This window comes from Bacillus rossius, chromosome 5 (assembly GCF_032445375.1).
Source record: "Bacillus rossius redtenbacheri isolate Brsri chromosome 5, Brsri_v3, whole genome shotgun sequence".
Taxonomy (NCBI): Eukaryota; Metazoa; Arthropoda; class Insecta; order Phasmatodea; family Bacillidae; genus Bacillus; species Bacillus rossius.
In genome coordinates, this window is record NC_086333.1 from 1,767,933 (window position 1) to 1,792,074 (window position 24,142).

Consider the following 24,142-nt stretch of genomic DNA (forward strand, 5'->3'; position numbering starts at 1 on the left):
CAGCTATGAGCCGAAGTATTACCATACGTGATTAAATTGTTCCCGTCTGTTCCCAACAGTTGTTTATGGGCCATCCACCACCAATGTGGTGATTTGATGGAGTATCTGAAGTATGAACTTGCACCAAGGCCACCCTCTTTGTTTGATGAGGTATCAATGCGAAAGACACCTAAGTCTTCGCTGCTGCAGATCTTAACTTCCCACCAGTGCATAGACAGAATAAATGAAGTAGCCACAATAATCGTTGATGGTGGTTTTCTTCTACATGAATTTGTCTGGGACCACACACTAAAATATGGTGAAGTTGTTCATTCTTACCTACAGTATGTTTTGAAACATTATTCGTCCAGGGACCATTGTTGTGTTCGATGGATATGGAGAAAGTCTTGCAACCAAAGGAGAAGAAAGAAAGTGCCGTGCATCACGTAGGTGCTCAAGAAACTTTGAATTCGATAAGAATACAGTTGTCACTACTTCACAAAAGGATTTCCTCAATAACACACACAACAAATCACAACTCATCAAATTGTTCTCGAAGAGCTTTGAACAAGCAGGACTCACTGTTCTTCAGGCACCGGCAGACGCAGGCACACTGATTGTGGAAACTGCCATGGGAAACGACGTCTGTGAAACACCAGTTGTCGTCATAGCAAATGATACTGATATCGTTATGCTGATTGTAAGAGCTAAAGAAAACACTTGCATCAGTGTTCACAGCCCTGGAAATAATACTAGAACAGCAAAATTGTTCAACATTTGTGAAATTCAAAAACAACTCGGAGACTGCAAGAATTGTTTATTGTTTGCTCATGCAGTCACGGGCTGCGACACCCCTTCCGCCATTTTACGTAAAGGTAAGAAGAATGCTTGGAAGCTTTTGAAACAAAATCCACATCTCCAGAACATTGCTTCCATATTTAGCAACACATCTGCTACTGCAGAACAAATCACTGCTGCTGGCGAGGAATTAATTATCCACATGTACACTACAGAGAAATTCTCCACCCTGAATGAACTTCGTGGACATCTGTATGCTTGAACTGTGGCCCGAAAAGCTGTGACTGCTACCTTTGAGCTGGCGAACCTTCCTCCAACAAGGTCCGCAGCCTTACAACACTCGCGCAGGACTTACTTGCAGGTACGACAACTCACGTTATAAGGATCTGTGTGTACAGCAAATTTTATTGGCAATCCTTATCAACTGATCATATATTTAACCCTCCAATATAGGTCCAGGATTGGCTGGGTAATACTTTAACACCAATCAACTGGGGCTGGCGTGAGATTCAACAAACACTTCTTCCGATTACCAGTGACTTGCCACCAGCTCCCGATGAACTTCTACATCTCATCTCATGTGCATGTAGATCTGAGTGTGGATCAAAGTGCTCCTGCCGCATTGCTGGCTTCCGTGCTCTATGTTTTGCACACGCTGTAGAGGTAGAAGTTATAGGAATGTAGCTGAAGATATTAATTACGACCCAGATCTTATGTAGTTAGCTGAGGTATGTGAACAAAAACTATATTTCTGTTTTATTGTTTCTCGTTATTTGAGATTTCTTATGATGCCAATAAAGAATTTGTTATAGTGCATGACTTTACAAAGTAAAACCTGAATTAAAAATGACTACACAGGGTATAACATCGTACGAGATGTTTTTTGAGAAGCAGGAGCATAATTTTAATATCAAAAAAAACCATATGTAACATTACTTACACAGTATAACAAAGCTGTTTATATCTTACTAGAGCAATGGCTCGTTAGAAGCACCATAAGCAGAATATTGACGGGTGAAAATGTCATCCCGCCTTCCGCCCGAGTCCTTTCTGATGGCGCACGCTGGTACTTGAGCCACCGTTTGTCACAGAGCAGTGTGAGATACACCGTTGAAAAGCTCAGATCCTAAGGAATTGATTTTGTGCAACTTATTTTTTGTTATTTGCGGTACTTTTTAACCTATGGATAGTTTTTTCATAAATTCCATGATTTTCGGACAATTGTCAATGTTCGATCTATAATATTTATACTTCAAGTAGATTTTTTTACTGTGTCTGCTTATATATAACATTGGTGTGGTCCAGTGGTTAATTTGAATCGATTCCCGTTATTTCAGTTGATGCAAATAGTTTTCGGATGTACATTTGCGTCCTTGTGTCATTTAAGGGGACTTACGACATTATTGCACGAAAAAAATTATGATGCCGGCATGGGAAAATAGGGGAATTTCAGTATGTTGTTCAGCAAGGTGTTTTGTATCAATGACCAAATTTTCAGATTTACCTTATTTTTTTCGAGGTAAAAACCTTAAATTCCTGGGCTATAAGCTTAGATTGGTATTCTGACACTAAAATAATTGCTATAAAATATCAGCTGGCTTCTGCTCATTCAATGGTCAAATAAATTATTTAAAACTTGCCCCCACTCTCCTTTTCAATGCCCAAATTAACATCAGAATTGTTTGGAGTATTTTATTCCACATGTCCTTTATTATTAAGTTAGAAATAATTTACAGAAGTATCAGTTCCTCACAAACTGCAATACATAATATTACTTAATACTGTTGCCATTATTAACTGATGCTCACTTCAATAAGAGCACACATACTAATGCCAAGGATGTTGATGTTTGGTCTGTACAAAATGACATAAAAATTGGAGCTACGATAGAATTTCTTTTCACACTTATATTCTGTAGACAGACGTAACTAAAGTATATTTAGATAACTGAAACATTTGTGAGAAAATTTTGAATAATTATATTACATATTAAAATGCATTCGTGTAATTCGTTTTAAATATACAGTAAACTCCCGGTATATCGCGCCCCGATTGATCGCGGAATCGGGTATATCGCGGGTCAAACAATGTCCCCCAGTCAGAAATGAATAATAATGGAATAAATGGTTGATAGCCGATTAAGATAATTTTGCGTTGTAACTAACAATTTAAGCATCGGGCAGAAAAAAGCCTAGGCGTAGAAAATGTCCGCAGTGAAATTCTAAACAAGATATCTCCGTACATTATTCCTCTATCTTGTAGGGTTTTCAAATTATGGTCCAATCCAGCCCAGTGATATTTTCTGAAACACTAGTTCTTAACGTCGCTTTATCTCACAAATGAAGCATTGGACAGGGGACCTGATAAAGCCCACCGTCCAGCGACATCCAGCGTGACTCGGCTGGGGATTGATGTTGGATAGGCTTGGTTGTCGGCAAGCGCGGGGTAGGGAGAGGCGAGCCGAGAATATGGAGAGAGGTAGAGATTAGAGCGGGCAGAAACACCAGGGGGCGTGGGGGAGGGAATGTGTTCACGCAGCACACAGGCAGAGCATGAGTCACTTGACTGAGCAGCGTCCCTGCGTACAAGGCAAAATCAGGTAGTCCGGTGTTTAAAATTCCACTCCAGAATCTTAATTGGTACTTTACTGGACATCTGTATATAAATGTTTTGTTACAACTTAAACCTACAGACGTAATATTATTGGGTAATTCATTGTATTATACACGTTCATCTTTTTACTTTGGTATAATGTTTTAACATTAAATGGTAAAGTAAATCAGCTAGCGTATTTTTAATCTTTGCCCAGGAATTCCCAGTGGTCCAATATTTACGTGAACCATACTGTACCACTTTTGCCGTGAGGTAGTAAACAATACCCGGAAATGTTTATGTGTAGCGGTCTCCCGACCTTTAACCAGAGGCTGGGGAATATAACACTTGCCGATCCGAGCCACACACACTCAGCAACTCGACACAGTGTTTGGTGAAATAAGTAAAGACATAGTTTAACACGGTTTTTAATACGGCGTCACTGATTGCGCTAATATTAAATTGGCGCAATTTTTGTTTCCCCACACGTGACCATTTATAATTTACTGTAAGCATGGATAATAAAGTTTAACCACTTGACACGATAAACGATTCTTTATTTTTTATTGTACGAATGCTAGAATAGTTTTTTCCTGTATCTGCGGCCTACTTCTGCAAAAGACAAGCTATCTGTAAGTAAATCTAGAATTTTTATTTTGTCAATCAAACTCGGTACTTTGCGATTCATATTCGGTTTGAATTATCACTACGGCCTTTCTTTTTAGAAGACTTCGACCACAGAATCGTGTGTAACCGCACACACTGCACTTACTTTGTTACGGACACTGATGAAGCAGATACTGTGGCTGACACCACGAGACTGGCAGCAGCGTGTGTGCCGCACGTGTGTATGGCGTGGTGTGGCGCGCTCGTAGGCCGTGCGACAAACTGTGCGTGGCACGCGGAAAAATAAAAACAATTTAACATTTAATATTTATCTTTAAAATTTATTATTTTTATTTTTTCACCCGCGTTTAGTGAAAACTGCGGATGCAAAGTCCGCACAACGGCGGGCCGTCTATACTGTGCGTGCTTGCCGACCTATTAGAACACAGGCGGTGTTTTATGCCTTTTGACCTTAATCACATCGAAACATCGCGGTTATGCAACAACGCGGGTAAAAGTTATGTCCCCCAACAACCGCGTTAAATAGGGAGTGTACTGTATTTCATAATTAATTTCCGCAATGGGTCACTATGTATCTAGAAGGAAATTTTCGCCTAACATTAATTACTTGCTGTGATAGCTTGTACGTCATTGTTAACAATGTGTGTTACCATTTATCTTACAACATAATTTTTCAAAACAATTACAAATTGCTACGATACCTCGTATGTCATTGGAACCATACAGTGTTAGCACGTATTTTAATGACAATTTTTATTATACGTGCGAAAAATTGCAGTGATAACTCGTATCTCATACACTTTATCGGTGTCTCGGTAGTGATACCTCGTATCTGCAAATTGTTATGTATAGAAATGTGAGTGTTAAAACTGAAACTAATACCATTACTACGAATGATAGAGAGAAAGACATTTTAACATGGCATTGATTTTAAGAAACAATTTTGAATAATATGCTTATTGAGTTGTAAAACTGTACCTTTAAAAAAAAAACTTCGAATTCAGTATTCCTAAGTTGAAACATATGTGATACCTTGTAACTGCATCTCATCAAATACAATATTGTTATAATACACAAACAATGTTGACTCAAACAATATTCTTCAGTAGATGTATTGGTCTACAACAAACATATTATTCAAACAAGTAAACAGCATAACAATAGCTATACCTTTAGGCTGTTATATCCATCAGACTCCATTCACCTACGAGATCTCACCGGACATGTGCTGCTCTCTCCACTTCTTACCACCACTGCACTCTACCCTGTACATGCGAAGTCTCACCAGACCAAACAGTTCCGGTATCTGATACTAGATGTCACTTGAAACTGTTTTCCGATTTTAATATCCACGATAGAGATACGAGGTCTCACCAGCAGGTGTAGTGATTTTTTCTTTATATTATCATACACGTATTTCATTTTCGACAAAATTGTAAATACGAGGTATCACTTCTTAGCCAACGATATATACCTTGTCACAGGAACATGGAATCTTGTACACACCGGCTAGGTTTTCGGCAGGTGTTTTGTCTTTCACCGATGTCAGAGACCCCTCAATCTTGTTTATGGGTTAGAGAACTGTATGAATTTCATGCTTCCTAAGAATTCTTGCCACTTGGTCAGAAATTCCTTTGACATAAGTAATGAAGGTTTTATTAGGAAGATTTTCTTTCTTTTTCTGACTTTGAATAACCATTCGCTTGAAGAGCATTTGTAAGATGTTTCATTTCTTTCCCAATATTGTCTTCTTCACAAATGGCTCGAGCTCTGTATACCTAAGTTGAGATGACTGTTCTCTTCTGAGATGGAGGGTGTTGTGAACTCGCCTGTAGATACCTGTCTGTGTGGGTTGGCTTTCTGTAAACACTGTGGCCGATGTGATTATCCTCTCCTCTTGTGAAAAAGACATCCAGAAAAGGCAAATTTCCTTCTACTTCCACCTCCATGGTGAATTGTATGTTCGGATGGATGCTGTTCAGGTGTTTTAGAAAGTCTTGTAGCTTATCTTTTCCGTGCCTCCAAGTAACAAAGTTGTCATCTACATACCTGTACCAGCACTTGGGTTTAAGCTGGCTGGTACTTATTGCTTTATCCTCAAATTTGGCCATAAAAATGTTAGCTAATAAGGGAGAGAGAGGCGAGCCCATAGCAGTGCCTTCCTGTTGCTTGTAGATCTGCCCCTTGAATGAGAAGGAGGTTGAAGAAACACAGTGTTCTGTGAGCTTCACTATGTCTGCTCAGATTGTCTTCTCCCGGGCATGTGAGGAGAATTTGAAGGGCTTCTGGGACAGGCACTTTAGTGAAGAGTGAAACCACATCAAAGCTGACCAGGATATCTGTTGGTTGAATAGAAAGTTGTTTAAGAATATAAATGAAATGTGCAGAATTTCCGACATGAGAAGCTGCTGTGGGTACTTAATTAATTCAAGTATCTGGCTAGTGCATGGGTAGGAGAACTGATTGCACTCACCATCGGGCGAAGAGGAGTGTCCTTCTTGTGTATCTTCGGAAACCCATAGAATGTCCGGGTTCTGACATCTTTGACAATTAGTTGTTTCTTACAGTTTTCGTCTAAGCTTGATTCGGTAACTAGTTTCTTTGTGGATGATTCTATTGGTTTTATAGGATTTTTCTTGACTGCTGCATTATGTAGGTTCGGCAAGAATTTTGTGGATTTTCGCTTTATAATCTAAAGTATTCATGACCACAGTCGCATTTCCCTTGTCTGCCTTCAGAATCACAACATCTTTGTCACTGCGAAGGTCTTTCAGTGCTTTTCTTTATTCTCTGTTGATGTTATGCATGGGAGGCTTGGCATTGTGAAGTACTCTTGTTGTTTCCGAGCGAAACACCTGCTTCACCTGCTTTGGACAAAAAAAGAGTTGTTGTCAATCTGTTTCACTTTTAGCCAAAGGCATGAACTTCGCAGTTGCACCTTAGGCAATTCCCACAGAAGATATCGTCTGTAGAGTAGAAAATTCCATTAGTCTCTTGTCTCCAGCTATAGCTGATGAGATTTTATGAGATGTTATCATACATACACCCTGAATATTTTTGTACTGAGTGTATAGTGTAAAGGTTAATAACAAACTTGAATTTTTAAAATAGCAATAAAATGATAATTTCGGCATGAAAAATTGTTTTCATTTTAATGTGCCAAATAACATCTTAAATTTAAAGTCTTTAACTGTAATGCAATAGGACAAACATATTTTAGTCTCCTCATGGTTCATAACATAATTAGAAAGAGTTCATTTAATTTTTTTTATCAATATATATATATAGTTGCTTTTTTGTAAGAAAAATTCAAAATAGCTAAATTACATGGAAATGCACAGTTCTAAAATTCTTTTGTAAATCTAAATACTGTAGGTAGGAGCTGAGGGTTATTATGCAGCTGGCACTATGATAGTGATTAAAAAACCATCATAAGATACTGTGTACAGTGTGTACTTTTGTAACATTGTTTCCAGTTAGTTGAACTTAACACTTAGCACACTGACGCCACATTTTAACCAAAAGTATCTGTATACTGTACCTTTTAAGGTTAATTGGTGATGTTATTTCTAAAATTAGTGGTACTTTAAATAATGTGTATAATATTTTTTTTTTTTTTGAAACTTTTACTTTTTTATAAAAATATTTACTTAAAGTGTTTTAATTTATATATTACTGAAAATAATTTTATAATAATAACATGTTTTCAAGAAAATAAAAAAGTTTTATAGGTGAAATAGTTGTTGCATTATTTGAAAATATGATATAAGTTTATGTATATATATTTTTTATTAGTTTTCAAATTTATGAAGTGTATTTACAACATTTTAGCACTTGTATAGCTAATAAGAAAGAAACTTATACATCACTATTATATATAATTGAGAATACAGTAAAATAGCACAATTTAGCAATATAGGTAATCAATGAAGTGAATGTGATTACAGTAAAGAAATCTATAGCCACTATTTATTTTCTTGGCAGCTCTCGAAATTGAAAAACTAACATACAAAATTATATCGCTATTATAGAAAATAATTTTATAATTATATAATAAAAATATCAAATTATCAACACAATGGTTAATAAACAAGGTTCCATATAATAAAAATAACTAACATTATGCATCCTATTTTGAAATAAGTTTTCAAAATAGTAATAACATGTTAGAAAATATGGGTACTTTTATAATAAATAATCAAAATAAAAATAGCATAATGGTACAAAAATGTACAAATATCATACAATGAACAGTTCTGCAAAATGTTATTTTTTGTACATAGTTTTTCAAACAATAATGTATATTTACAGAATTTCAATCGTATTATACCAAATAAAAAAAATATCAAAACATCAATACAATGAGCAGTTGTGAAAAATTTCATTCTAGTAAAAAAAATGAAGTTACGAATTTCAGTTGTGACATTACTTTTCAATTATTGTATAGCAAATTTCCACATGTCAATAGTGATTATACATAATAAAATAAATAATAATGTAGCAAATTATCAATAATATGAACATTTATGAAAACAACATTATAGTAATGAAAATTTCGGTTCATTAGATACCTGTTATTTTACTTAGGAAAATATAATTGAAAATATTATTTTCTGTTGGATGCAACATCATTTATGCTGAATAGTCTCTTGAGGAGTGAAACTTCCTGAAACACTCAGGAAGGCATAATGGCACACTGCAAGATGAGCACATCCATCTTGTGTCTTTCCGTACTTTTTTGCCAGTGTTTTTCTTGCTTGTGTCGGCACACACATTGCACACACTAGTGGGCCGTTCCTTCTTCTCCGTTGCAGGAATCTTTGAAGGAAAGTGCTTTGAGGTGAGTCTTGATGCACAAGCAAGCCCTGGCAATGAACTCTCTCTCCACTGTAGCACAATCTGCTAGAGAACTTGCTACGGTCCTTATAAAGTCAGCAAAATATAAGCGACTGTTCTGTGCCTGTAGTCCTTTGTAAACAAGATAAGCATTGGCTGCTGACATGATGAGGTAGTGAAAAAATAGTTTCTTCCACCATTTTAGATTGCGTCGTGCAAATGGGTAATAACCCTGCAGCTGATCTCCACGATCCACCCCACATTTGTAGAGATTGTAGTCAACTACAACGTTTGGCTTTGCTTTCAACACATGACCTCCTTTTGCTTTGGTTTGAAGTACAGTGGCACCATTCTTGTGCAATGAAGATAACATGAATACATCACGTGCATCCTTCCACTTCAGAAAAAAGAGTTCTTCGGAACGTCGAAAAGAAAACTCTCCTTTCTTCAAGGGTGTGTTCACTAACTGCTTACATAGTCCTTTCCTGTTCTTCATTACGGTCCCAACACCCAAAGTATCATCGTGCCGGAGCTTCCTCAAGAGAGGACTCGTGTAAAATCTGTCCATGTATATAACATATCCCTTTCCCAAATAATTATTACACAATCTGTAAATGAGAGGCTCAACCGCATTGCTGTGTCCTGCAGCTGCTCCAGAATACAGCTCTGTGTTCAAGACATAACCAGATTTAGCTTCAGTCCATACTTGTGTGGTTTATTTTTTATGTACACTCTGAATCCAATCCTTCCTCGAAATGGACACATCCCCTCATCAACTGTAAGTTCTTTGTCTGGAGACAATGATGCTTTACTTTGCTTGTTGAAATAATCTAGTATTGGCCTAATTTTGAACACAGGGTCGTGATTGGGGTCATTTTTTGGAGCATACTGGTTGTTGTCGTTCAGGTGCAGCATACTCAGTATAGAAAGAAATCGGTCTCTGCTCATGAGCTTGCCTGCAGATGAGTGAAGGACCGGGTCGGTGCTCCAGTAATCACTTTGTTCGGCTTTTTCAACAAACACATGTGAAAAACACTTTATTTCGTGAAGCTTCAGTGATTCGGAAAAATATGATTCAGAGTATATACCGGACTCAGATAAGTGGCTGTAGAAATTTTACTGTAAAGTTTTACCATTACACTTCATTCCGTATTTTTCGGCATGTAAAGTACTGTTGAGTACAAATGTTGTAATGTTTGTGAGCTAGATTGTGTTTCTTATCACGTAGATATTTATGGGAAGGATAAAAGACTGGCATTTGCTGCTATTATTGGGCTTCATACGAATTGGTTAGCAGCTCAGCATGTTTTCCTAGTCACGTCGCATCGGTGTGTAGCATTGAAACCGGCTGCGTGCTTATCTCTTCGCCATGTATGTGGCTTCTTTTATCACGCTACCACTGATTGCATTCGGGCAATATTTGTTATTTCTGTAGGAAAAGTAATATGGGGAAAACATAATGTTATATTTTACCTTGTTTATTGTTATACATACTTTTTTTATTGCCTCTTTATATTATATTACTGAGCAGTGCTATATAAATGTACTGACTGATTTTTTGTAGGTTGAATGTAAAAAATTAACATTCGAATTTGCAAATGAAAATATATTTATACATACATTTCTTTTATGTAAAATGGATGGGTGTTTCAATATTGAAAATCGCCCCTAGTAAAAACACTAGCTAAAGTAATAATTGTTTCTTATATTATCCAACAACTTTGGCGGAATATTTCATATTTCTACAGTGAATTGCTGCTGTACACACTTTGATGTGGATTTTGAAATCAATAATCTTATTCATTGAAAAATTATTTATTAACAAAAAAATATATAGACGAGCACTGCTTGTTCTGTAGTGTATAATTCCCGCTGAAATGCATTGTGAAATGGAAAACGAGTGGCGCTCGGGCGTAGTGTGCTCGGTGCTTCATGTAAACCCGAGTCGTGCTCGGGCATAGTGTGCAAAGTGTTAAAAGGAAAATTGAAAAAAAAAAAAAAAGTTGCAACTTGACTCACTCAATTTTTTTTTGCATTACTTGTCACGACTTAGCATTAAAAATGATAATTGTGCACCCCTAATTAACAGTAAATGTGTGTGTCATATATATACTGTCGTCCAGGCTATTCCCCGGGAAAGGTGCAGCTGCCCGACTGCTCGAGGTAGAGGGGGGTTCCGGCCTCGTGTCCTCCGGGGGAAGCTAACCTGGTGCTCGTAATCACAATGTCCAAGTTCAATGGGCGACTGCTGGTTTATTGACACACCGACCCTGATACATGGGGCTGACCCCGTCCCCGCCTGTGCACGTCTTAGGGGGAAGCCCGGCTCCGTGAGCTGTGCCACGCCGATCTGTGCCGCACTGCAAATCAATGCGCTACTGGCTCTACACGAAGTCTACTGGCTACACGATGTTCAGGATATACTCCAAATCTCTGTGGGTTGTGAGACGTCTCTCGCGTCTGACTCGTGACTGTCTGTTGGGACGCCCGCGCCACGAGGGCCAATTGCGGTTCTCACAACCTATATTTGTATACAAAATTAACACATTCGGGTCCATGCTCGAGCATAGTATTTTAATACAATGAACGGCGCTCGAGCGCACGTTTTCATGGACTAACATGTGCTTGCTCGAGCGATAAACGGGCTTGGATTGCCGGGCGTTCTTTCCACAGTCGTCGTAGTACTATCGGTTGCCGCTAGATGGCATCTGCTGTACTGTTTTACGTTTGAAGCTGCTTCGGGCGTGTTTCATCGTGCCAGGGGAATTACAGCGGTTTTGTTGCAGTAGAAATGGCAAAGAGATCGCGCGAGAGTGACGAATTTTTCGAACATGAAGAATTTTATGCTTCTTCTGGTTCAGAAGCTGATAACTGCAGTTCTGATTCTTTGTATGAACCATCGTCTGAATATTCTGACACATCAGGTTTGTATGCAATTATTCAAAACCTGCCGAATGAGCTTGAAACTTGTTTTACCCATGTATAAAAATTATTATTTTTGTACATATCTTACCCAGGATGTTTTTTTTATTACAGATGAAGATTTTGCAAAAATAAGGAAACAGAAGAGCAGTTTTACACAGAAAACGGGACTTTCACAAGCTCGTCCATCACAGACACCTGATACAGGTACTGATAGTGGTTCGTATTTTTTTCCCTTGTGTATTGTAGATATTTTACATTAGCTCTTGGACCCTTACATGTAAATGTGAATGTCACATTATTATTTTTTAGATGAAGATGATGTTCCGCTAGTCCACATTGCGCAGCTGAGCAATGCGAATAGACAAGACCACTCGGATAAACCTAGCACAAGTAACGTTTCTGGTAAGTTACCCAGCTTTCATAAATATTACATTTTTGTGCCTTTGAATTTCTTTATAAGCTGGTAATCGTTTTTTTTTCACATTTACGTAAAAGTAAAAAAATTATGCAAACAATGTAAAAAACATATGGTTTTTGTTTCAGATTCCAATACAAGAACACAATTACTAGCAAATGAAAAACCTGGAGTCATAGCTGGGTATCAATGGACAACCAACCACAGCTGCCTGTTTTTGAGGAAGCATCTGGCATTCTTATCGACATTGATGAAACTTCCGATGAACTTACCTGTTTCTCTAAATTTTTTGGCACAGACGTCATAAAAAATATAAAGACTGAAACAAATCGATATGCAGGTACCATGATTGACAAAATGAAACGGGCAAAAAAATTGAAACCAAATTCAATGTGGCAGCGTTGGACTACGGTCAAGCTTCAAGAAATATATTACTTCTTTGCAGTGATCATTCACATGTGCTTGGTCAGGAAACCCAAGATAACAGATTATTGGTCAAATGACAACATAATGCACACTCCATTTCCTGGGCGTCTCCTTAGCAGACAGATTCCGGTCAATATTATTCATGTTACACATAAATGACAATGCTACTTACGTACCAAGAGGACAAGAAAATCACGACCCTCTACATAAAGTCAGGCCGTTTTTGAATCATTTTGTCCGTCAATGTAAGGCCTGTCTTTATCCATCAGAAAACCTGACAATTGATGAAGGAATGTGTCCTTTTCGAGGACGTTTACACTTCCGCGTTTATATAAAAAATAAACCTCATAAGTATGGTATAAAGTTATATATTCTTTGTGACACCAATACAGGATATGTCCTAAACTGAGAGGTTTATACTGGTGGTGCTGGAAGTGTGGAAAACTCTATTGATAGAGCCAAGATTTTACGGTTTTATTTTTTGGGAAATTTCGTCCTAAAGATTTTGAGATTTCGTCTTTATCGTCATAAAAATTCAAATTTCTTTTGTATTGTCTTTATGATTTATTTCGAAGATTTAAGGACAGTGATATTAAATGTAATTATAATCCCTTATTTTAATATTTACAATTTTTGCTTAAAGTTAATTAAAACATTGTTCAAAGTAAATAAATACTAACGGTGTAGATTGTGTATAAAAGCAAGTATAAAAACACGATAAACATAACTTAGGACATAATTTTGACATTGTTCTTCTCATATTTGGTAAAGGCACATTTATATATAGGTGGCAGTATTTTATATTGGTTATCATTATTCACAAATCATGAGAAAGCGACCATAGTTAAAAGTTCTGCATTCTCAGGCAAAAGAGATCTTCTCCGGTCACTGACAATTACAGAATATTTAGAAAATGACCTTTCAGTGTCAACATTTGATGTTGGTATCCACATTAATTTTAGTGCAGCTGCAGCAAATTCAGGAAAGTCACATTTTAGTTGACACATGAGGTTCACTATGTCTACATTGTCTGTGTGTGGTTTTTGTAGTTCAATGTTTACAAGCTTTTGAAGGGACATATAACCTGCTGCCACTGCAGTTCTTGGCACATTTTGTAGGAACGGTAGAAAATCAACCATTTTGGAGAAGTTTTTGCCTTCTATACTCACATTCCCAATATTTTTGGGGTTGAGCAGGGCATCAATATCACGAAAAAGTGCATGAGAAGGATCACTTGAGACCAAATCATGTAGCTTTAGTAAGCTAAGCTGTGATGTCTGTTTGAACAGTTCTTTCAAGGCTGCAGACTGAACACTTTTCATTTTGCTCAGTAACTTTTCAACACTCTCTGGAAAAATTCCTTTTGTTAGAACTTCCAATGAAATTTGAAGCTTCTGAAGCTTTGAATAGAGGAGGTGGGCAGTTGGGTAGGAGGATCCCTCCAAGAAGTTTATTGTGTCAACAAAGCAGGCACAATTTTCAGTGACAAACACACACTGAGCTTCCAGGGCTTGTATCTCAGTTTCTTGCAGTCCCTTTATGAATTTCACACCAGCATTATTTTCTTCACTCAGTTGTTCGAAGAAGCTAACAATGTTATGCAGGTGGTCAGCCAGGTAGAAAACAGCATGAAACCACGTGTTCCATCGTGTCACAATGGGCAGTGGAAACATCTTCGCATTATCTTCTCCATTCTTGTCCCTCAAAAAGTTGAGGTAAGCATGCCGTCTCTTTCGTGTGTTCAAAAAAGCATTTTTTACCTTGATCACAAACAGGTTTAAATCCTCCAAACTGTTCTGCCAGATCTGCCCTACCAGATTGATTTTATGTGCCCAGCACTGCACGTGGTACACATGTTCACCAAATATACCTTTCAAAGTGCTTGCAGATCTGGTCATATATCTAGCACCGTCAGTTACATATGCAACTATGTTTTCTTCTTTGATTTCATACTTGGTGCATATGTCAATCACAGCTTTCGAGCAGCTGACAGCATTTGCAGCTTCAAGTACACATGATGCTCCAAGTAAAATGCTATGTTCTGCCCCTGGTTGCAATATCTGGAAAAGAATATTGAACACACAGTTATTTGCTTTATCTGTGGTTTCATCTGCCATAATTACAACTTTCTGGTCTGCCACTTTTTCTCTGATCTCTGCCTCTTTCTTTTCCCTTAAAAGAGGAATATATTTTTTTCTTACCCAGTCTGCACTAGGTATATCACCAGCACCACCGACATGTTTTGCTAGCCATTCCCTAAGTTTGCAGCTGTCCAGTTTCTCAACAGGAATTCCAGCAGCAATAAATGCTTCAACTGTTTCCAGTACAAATTCATCTTTTTGTTGCTTGGCTCGTTTTAGCACTGGCTCTGCCTCATAAATTGAAAGCTGCCGTTTTGAAGTTTGTTGCCTTTGCTTCCCATTTTTGTGTCTCTCGGACTGAGTGTGTTTGTTTAGTGTATCTTTCCTTTCAAACTCTAAACGACAGTCGCAAAATTTACACATCAGTATTTTACCGTCACTCACATAAAACCCTTCTTTTGAAAATTCTGCTGCACGTGCAGCCACTGTTGGTTTATTTTTAGGCATTTTTTTTGTTTGTTACACGATGTTGCTACATCTTCCTAAAACAGGAACACAGAGAAAAAAATCCACGAAAACTTAACGAACGTAAAATGTTGTAAAATGTAATGAAAATATAACTCTAAATCTAAATTTCAGCACGGCAAAAGTATAGTCACGGACGTTGTAAACCACTTTTTTTTTTTTACAAAAATAATGTTTAATGCAATCGTGCCAATACACGAAACATTAATATTTTTTTTTCTCTTTACACTGGCGATGCGCTGCACGTCATAAAGATTTTAAAGCTTCGGGTGCTGCAGTACATTTACTTAGTCAAAAAACGACAAATTTTTTCCCAGCTTTTAAATTACGTTATGAAACACACGCGGAAAATTATTACGCTCAATACAATTGTATTTGCGCTTTGCGTGTTGGCTAACGGTGTCTGTTCACAATCTTCGCATAATGGCGGCACTGTTTTTCTAACGTGCGTATATAACCAAATATTTTCAATGTTTGATATAACCTAAAACTAGGAAGATTATTATCCGTGAAAAAACTATGAAATATTAAAATCTTCTGTTATATTTGTATATTGGAGAAGTGTGTTTGAAACGCCTACAAAGATAATTGATCCAAGAAACGTCGTAAACAAAAATTTGGCATCTAACGATGTTATTGTAATGCATTTCGTGTTTATATGGTACGTATTCTATTTTTCGCGTTTCGGTGGTGTTAACTCTCAATATCGTTTTATTTCGTGTTATTTCGCTTGTGCGAAAAAATCGTGGCCCTATCTATTGAGAGTCTTGTCCGGAGATTGTGTCATGATTATTTTCATAAGGCGCACACAATTTACATGGACAGATTTTCAGACCTGCCAACTTGTACGATTCTGCCGTAATTTGTACGGGTGATTGCAGTTCTTACGTTTTTACGGGGAGCGGCATTAATTTTACGCATTACGTTTCTTCTGGCCTGAAATTCTACATTGACTCACGGGGCACGGGCTAGCGTTTTCAATCTCGTGCCATAAAATAGTGTACTTGCATCGGTAAATACCATATATACAGTTTTTGTACCGTATTTTTGTTGGAACAGTGCCGTTAATGTCACGTACAATACCACAGTTTTGTAATGGTTTTTACGGCAAGAAGAAAGGAAGTACCGATTTTAACGTGCTGCAAGATTGTTTTAACCGCATTTTGTTGTACATGTACTGTAGTTTACAGTACAGAATACCATATATTTGCACTGACCCGACGACATTTTTTGCCGCGCTTCCACGTTACTGCGCTGTGGTGAATACTTTAGAAATCGTTAGATTCAGACCACGGTCTAAGAAGGGGAGGTCTGGACACTCGCCAGATAAAAGTGACCACTTACTGTCTCCATAGTTCGTTCGACGTCCGCTATTCAACTCTAGCGCTAGGTGTCTTGCGGTGGAAATATATCATTAGGCGTTATGATGATTTTGTCAATTCTCGTGAAAAACAAACAAGAGGTAAATAATATACGATACAACGATAGTTTAAAATCATCGCCGGAGGACGCACAGTAACGTGATAATCGGGCATAGGGCCACATTTCCGCAACCTAATTTGTTAATGTCTATAAAACTTTAAAAAATACACTCGTTTAAAAAGGTAATTTTTATGCAAATTACTGGAAATATCGCAATGCCGTTTTGCAGAATGATCAGGAATCATGTAAGGAAGTAAAATAAGTTTTGTTTTTACTTTTTTTATTTCCATGGTGGCCCTATACTCCATAATTACAAACGTAGAGAGTTACGACAGTATTTGATGCACTGCAATGAATTTTAATATAATTACACTATATTTTAACATTTAAAATTAAAGGCTGAATCAAATTACATAACTTGGCTGATTTACGTATTTGAATAACAATACCAAACCTGCATTTTCAATACATTATTTGCTACACAAATAAGTGCCATCGTCAATGTTTCGTGTCTCATGTCAAGTGTTGACGCTTCAGCTTGGGTGCATAGTAGGGACGTATTTTTTTAATTTTTTTTATTTACATTGCCTTAAAATATCCAAATAAAAAATATATACGTTTTTATAAGTTGTCGAAAACAAACAAGACGCACATACACAGCAAGCAAAAATAATTTTGATAGCCGCATGAATGCACAGGTATTGTAATGTAAATTACAAACTGCTATTACTCCTAAACGAGTTTGAATTCCGTATCTGCGCCTTTTAAGATAACAAAGGAAAGTTTAAAGCACTGAATAAAAGTATTTTGGGATTTTTATAATTTTTTTAAGGAAGAGATCGCACTCGTTTTGCAAATTTTGTATTTTAATAAAAAATGGTGTATTGTCAAACTACTTACAAACAGGTATTATCAGGGTTGTGCTGGTCATTAATAAAATTTGACATAATACATTCCATTTTTAAAAAAGTTGGGCCTATACAAAAATAAGTAATCTTTAGACTACATTCATACAAATAATAAAAATTAACTTACTATTCCAATGACGTTTCCGAACTGATCTTTGTGTTCCTTTTTTTGTGAGAATGTCGTCTTCCACAAAATGTTTTTCGCATACATAATGGGATCTTTTAAGTACAAACTTGTCTCAAGGAATTGCTTTCTGCCACAATTGCCTAACATTGTCATCATTGGGAACTCGGAATATTGCAACTTTCTCGTCCGACTTTGCCTGATAATTTGTTTTGCACCCAGGTGCAACACAAAGGTTAGGCATTTTCACAATTAAAATAATATACGCTTATTCTCTTTACTAACAATCAATGCTCCTTGCTCACAATGAAGTTCCCGCCAATGCTAATGTGGAAACTATACTTCGTAACCTAATTGACCTAATTTATGAAATAATTCCCAAACTTATAAAAAATAAACACATCCAATTTAATACTGTATCGATATCTGGAGATTAATGCATTTTAAACATTTAAATGAAAATTTAAATGATTATTATGTTGAGTTGTTCATAACAACAAAGCTTAAAATACCACCGCGTAACAACCAGCGCTACACGTCAGATGGTGGAGCGGAGCGGAACTACGGAGACATTAGGTGTGCCACTTTTGCATGCTGGCCTGGTTGGGGAGTGTCCAGACCTCCCCTTCTTAGACCGTGATTCAGACATCAGACATCGTAATTGTAGACTGGACAGTCGTATGTGCGACATGTGACGTCATTCATTCACTTTAAGATAGTAACCTTTATCAATGGGATAAGGACACGGACCATCCAGAGGCCACAGGTTCGGACTGTTGTAGATGGGCCCGTCGTGTACGAGATTGCAGGTTATGTCCACGCGTGTAGTGTTGTGTTTGATAACAAATAGTGGTTTGGTGTACATTAATTAAAAACTATAGTGGTTCAGTTAAAGCAAAATATTTACGATACAGTTATGTTTGGAAGTGTATTTGAGTTTCACATACATTTCGTTATGTAGTGAAGCAAGAAAGAAATAAAGTTGTTTGAGTCAAGGCGTCGATTATTTTTCTTAATATAGTACTTATGTGCCAACAAAAGGTATAAACTGTGCTTAAATATGTAGTTGAGCGGTATTTGCGAAAAAAAATATTAAAAATCTGAAAATACTTTTATTATATGCTCTTTAAATTCATCTTTTCATTAAAGCCGGCGGACCATTTTAATTAATTAGGCATTCACGAACACACGGCAAAATAACAAAAATGGCAACGGTCGAATGATTACACACATCTTCTATAGCATAATTAAGAACGGCGATATCTCATAAAGTATTTAGAATTTCTTATCTTCGCCGGCTTTAATGAAAAGAGGAATTTAAAGAGCATATAATAAAAGTATTTTCAGATTTTTAAAATTTTCTTTCGCAAATACCACTTAAGTACATATTTACCCACTATCCATATCAAGTGTGCGAAACATGTAAGTAATTTCAAATACCAACAGGAAAATAAAAAGATATAACACTTACTTTGGTACAAATAGTGTTGAAAATGAGGTTATTCAGGCTGAGTGTTTGTTCACTGGTTATTTTGTGGAACACAACATACCCTTCAGTGTTGCAGATCATATTGGCCCACTGCTTAGAAAAATGTTTCCTAAGTGTGATGTGGCTAAACAATATAGCTGTGGTAGAACTAAGACAACTGCCATTGTTAATGAAATGGCTTTAGATGTAGTTTCTAATATTGTTGACCGTTTGCAAAATGGGCCATTTTGCCTTTCACAGATTCTTGTTCCAAACTTCATCCCCTCGTGGTGACATATTTTGTTAAGGTTTTACAAGTGTTTGCATTGGCATAATTTTAACTTGAGTGTGGCAAAATTCAGGGGGGAAAATAACAAACATCATACAAAAGATTGGTAGGTAAGTTGGTTTTCAAGAATTCTTAAAAGAAATAGTGAATTTTATGTTCAGCATAAGAAAATTAAGTTTTGAAAATTACTTTTCATCTTGTTTGTTTAAATTACGGAGAATAGCATTCATTTGCATAATATGTGATGTTTGTGTGTAAATATGTGTATAACACATGTTTCCCACTTATTTATGGTGAACAAATGGTGTGTATAACTGACATGAAATGCCGCGACCTATTTACGCACTTTTCGGAAAATTTTAAAATCTTACTGATAAGCAACTTTACAAGTTGGCAGGTCTGGATTTTATTCAAGTCCTTCATTATTCTATAAGTTATGGGATGAAAAAATAACTGCTGTGGGTACGGTACAAAAAAACCGCAAAGGCTTGCCACCTAAACTGAAATGCAAAGAACTTGCAAGAGGTGAAGCAATTTTTCGCAGGTGCGGTCCTTTGTTGGCTGTAAAGTGGAAGGACACACGTGATGTGTACTGCCTCTCCACAAAGCACAAAGCCACATGCAGTGAAGTCACTGTAAGAGGTAGAGGTGGCTTAGTTGCTAAAACCAAACCCGATGTTGTACTTGACTACAATATAAACAAAACTGGTGTTGATCATGTTGATCAATTACTCAGTTACTACCCCTTTCAAAGAAAATCAATGATGTCAATCATAAATTCATTCATTTTGTTCAAAAGATCCAGGGCTGATGGCAACAAAACAAGTTTGGAAAACTTCATGAGAGCTCTCGGGAACCAGCTGGCTTCATATGGTGCTACCGATACAGACGTTCAATCATCAACATCATCCTCATCCACAGATCGATTGTCTGCTCGACATTTTCCAAAGAAAATTCCACCAACCGAAAAAAAACTCAACCCTACCAGATACTGTAAAGTATGTTCCGATGTAGGCAAAGCCAACAGTGGAAAACGGCTGAGGAAGGAAACTCGTTGGTGGTGCGAAGACTGTGGCTTTGCTCTGTGCGTGCCAGGGTGCTTCCAAAAGTTCCATACTAAATCAAAATTTTCATAAACATAACCAAATAAAAATTATTTACGTATTCATATATTGGTATTAATTTGGAAATGTGAAATAAATGTTAACTTAACTGGATTTAAATAAAAATCACAGCAATGAATAGTATGAAGTGTGTATGAGAAATTTTTTTATTTATGTAAAACATAGTTTATTATAAAAAATAAATTATCAGTAACTAAAAGAGATAAAATCATGTTTTAAATTGAATTAAAAATTGTAAAATCTAAAGTTTTTTATCATGTAAAAAGTATTTTAAGTACCATATATGTTATTTAAATAAAAAAAAAATGGAAAACCATAAAAACCCCTAGTATTCAGTGATTTAAACCAGTCATAAGCAACAGACTCGAATGTGTTAATTACGACAGCCGAGATTTTACTGGCGATGCCACGTAGTTCCGCGCGTCTAGCAAAAGGCCTATCCTCGTCCTGACCAGCGACGCTGAATGACTGCTCACCCGCACTGGGAAAAAACCGCGACCTCTCCACTCCCGCGACTGACTGGGCCCGCGACTCGCTCGCGACTGCCGCCGTCCGCATCTCCCCTCCCCTCCCCTCACCGTCTCCCACGGAGTTCGAGACGTGTCGCAGGCGGGGCCCAGTGCACAATCAGAACAAGACCCTTCAAATAAAAGTAAAAATTATATACAAATTCAGTCTCTTCTGTGATACATAAATTGTCTGCTGAAAAAAAAAACACATCGCCCTTGTCGCCGGGAAGTACTGTCGTACTTGTTGGTACCACTGCGCCTAACTGGCCCCTACACCCCCCCCCCCCCCCCCCCCCCCCCACGCCTTAGCTACACTGCACCACACACGCATAATTGGCAGGAGGGGCGTTGCCCCGTCATAATGGCTGGTAGGGAGCTAGGTAGGCACTTGGTTCGACGTCAATACACACACACATATATATACACATACATATATATGTTGATAATGTTTACTGTGTTTAGATTTAAAAAATGGAAGGTCATTACTTTTATATTATAAAATTCAAATTTTTTCATTAATTTGTTCTGATCAATACAATCAAGAGCCTTGGACAAAATTGTACGAAAGTGCAGCTACTGATGATGAACTTAATTGGTTGTTATAGGTATAGATTGTTTTCTTATAAACATTTAGCTATTGTCTTTGTATTTAAAGGGATGAGTGGAATGTTCCTGATTAATTTTAAATGTACAGCAAAATCCCGCTAATCCGAACTAATTGGGACCGAACTATGTTCGGATTAGCGAAAATTCGGGTTAGGCAGAATTTTGTCATATAATGCCATATTTTGTCTTTTTAGTGTGAAATATGTATGAAAGGTCAGGTGAAAAATACACCTTACATACTTATTTAGTATCATATAATATTTTTAATTACTCTCATAGTCTAAACTGCAATTTCAAATATTCCAAGTTTATCAAATCCAACAGCCTACATTACGTGACAACATTAGGTTGAAATGAAGGGCGGTTCGTGAGTGTGTATTAGCGGAAGGGCAGTGACCAACCATAGTAAACAAAGCCCGCATCCTCCTTCCCGCATAGGCTTACACATTCCTCTCCTCTTCCGTTCCCAACTATGATGAGTCAGACAGTCAGTGCGTCACATGCTACTGCTGTGTCACCTGCTACTGCGCACTTGACCTGTGTTTTGTGAGCCCTTGTGAGCGGTGTGAAAGTGTGGTTTTTTACATTCTGTGCTTGTCCCTGCTGTTGGTCATCATGACAAGCAAGCGAAAACATAACTTGTGTATATTAAAAGAAAAACTGGAAGTGCTGAAAAGACTTGACAAAGGTGAAAGTGCCACTTGTTATCGAAAGAATTTGGTGTCGGCAAAGCAACCATTTCCGATTGGAAAAAGAACAGAGGTAAAATTGAGCAGTTTTGTACTACCACAAGTGAAAAAAAATATTGAAAAACGTAGCAAAATGACAGTGTCTATTTACGAAAAATTGGACAAGGCACTTTTTTTATGGTTTGCCCAAGGAAGACAAAAAAGAATCCCCATCACTGGCCCTCTGATTCAAGAAAAAGCGCTTCAATTGAACAAGCTCATTCATGGTAACGCATCATTTATGGCTAGTTGGGGTTTCTTAGACCAATGGAAGAAACGACATAGAATCAGGCAGCTTACAATAACTGGGGAGAAACTTTTAGCGAACAATGATTCAGCTAATGAATACCTTGAGGAGTTCAAAGATATAATTTCTTCCTACTCGCCACAGCAAGTTTATAACGCAGATGAGACGGGACTTAACTTTAAAGCATTGCCTACCAAAAGTCTTGCATCACGAGGAACAATCTGCACCAGGGTTTAAAATGGATAAATAACGCCTAACTGTGTTAGCCTGCTGCAATGCTTCTGCCACAAATAAGCTTCCACTGATGGTTATCGGCAAATCAGCAACACCACGCTGTTTTAAAAACATGAACATGAACACACTCCCTTTATTTTACAGAAACCAAAAGAAAGCTTGGATGGATCGTGTCTTGTTCCAAGACTGGTTTAAAAAACAATTTGTGCTAAAAGTAAAGGCTTTTAACAAAGAAAATTGATTGCCTCCTAGTGCTTTGTTTCTCATAGACAATGCTCCGTCACATCCTGAAGAAATGCAACTTGTTTGCGGTGATATCAAAGCCATTTTTCTCCCACCAAACGTCACTTCAATTTTGCAGCCAATGTACCAAGGAGTTTTGCAGGCTTTCAAACAGAATTACAGAAAAATGCTTCTTCATAGCCTGCTTGAAGAGAATGACGAACTGACAATCTTGCATAAACTCAAGAAAATCACCATATAATATGTCATTTACTGGGTAGCAGAAGCTTGGAAGAAACACAAAAAGAATCTTTACAGAAATCATGGAAAAATCTCTGGCCTGATTTAGAGTTTGTCCAAACGGTCTTCCCCACGGCAAAAGAAATGTTTGAACTTCTTCAACTAGTGACAAAAATTGTACCAGGTTGCGAAAATGCAGAAGAGTGCGTTGAAAAGTGCACGGCCATTGACGACTGTGGCTACGAGGAATACACAGATGAAGATATCGTAGCAGCTGTGCAGGGAACGTCAACTGATCTCAATGCAGACGACAGTGAGGAGGAAGGGAACGCGCCGACTGATATTGTTTCTCACACTGCCGCAGCCAGCGCCCTTGATCTGGCTTTGCGCTACGTCGAGCAACATGCCGATGCAACCCCAACAGATGTTATGTTTATGCGGCGTTGGCGAAACATTGCATCTTCAAGCCGATTTAGTGCATTGCGTCAAAGGAAGATTACTGACTTTGCCTCTTAGATAATGGTTTGCTTTTTTACGTTTTGTTTTGTGTCAATCTTGTACAGAACATGAATTCTACACATAGTTTGTAATTAAATTTAAAAAATTTCAATACTTACATATGTATTTAAGTACTATGTACCTACATAATCCTATTTTTTCTTTTCAGTTAGAAAGTGAAATAGATAAATTATAAGTTTCTTATTAATAAACGTAAATTACTTGAAAAAACTTGTTTTTCTTTACTTTTCATAGTTCTTAAATGTTATAAAATTAATTTTTTTTTTGTCCTAGCCCTGTTCGGATTAGGCGGATTTTC

The 24,142-nt window shown here is 37.3% G+C and overlaps 1 protein-coding gene across 8 annotated transcripts in view; it reads left to right on the plus strand.

The window, feature by feature from the left end:
* Positions 1-24,142, plus strand: part of LOC134531541 (persulfide dioxygenase ETHE1, mitochondrial) — an 86,428-nt gene that overhangs the window by 44,840 nt on the left and 17,446 nt on the right. The window lies entirely within an intron of this gene.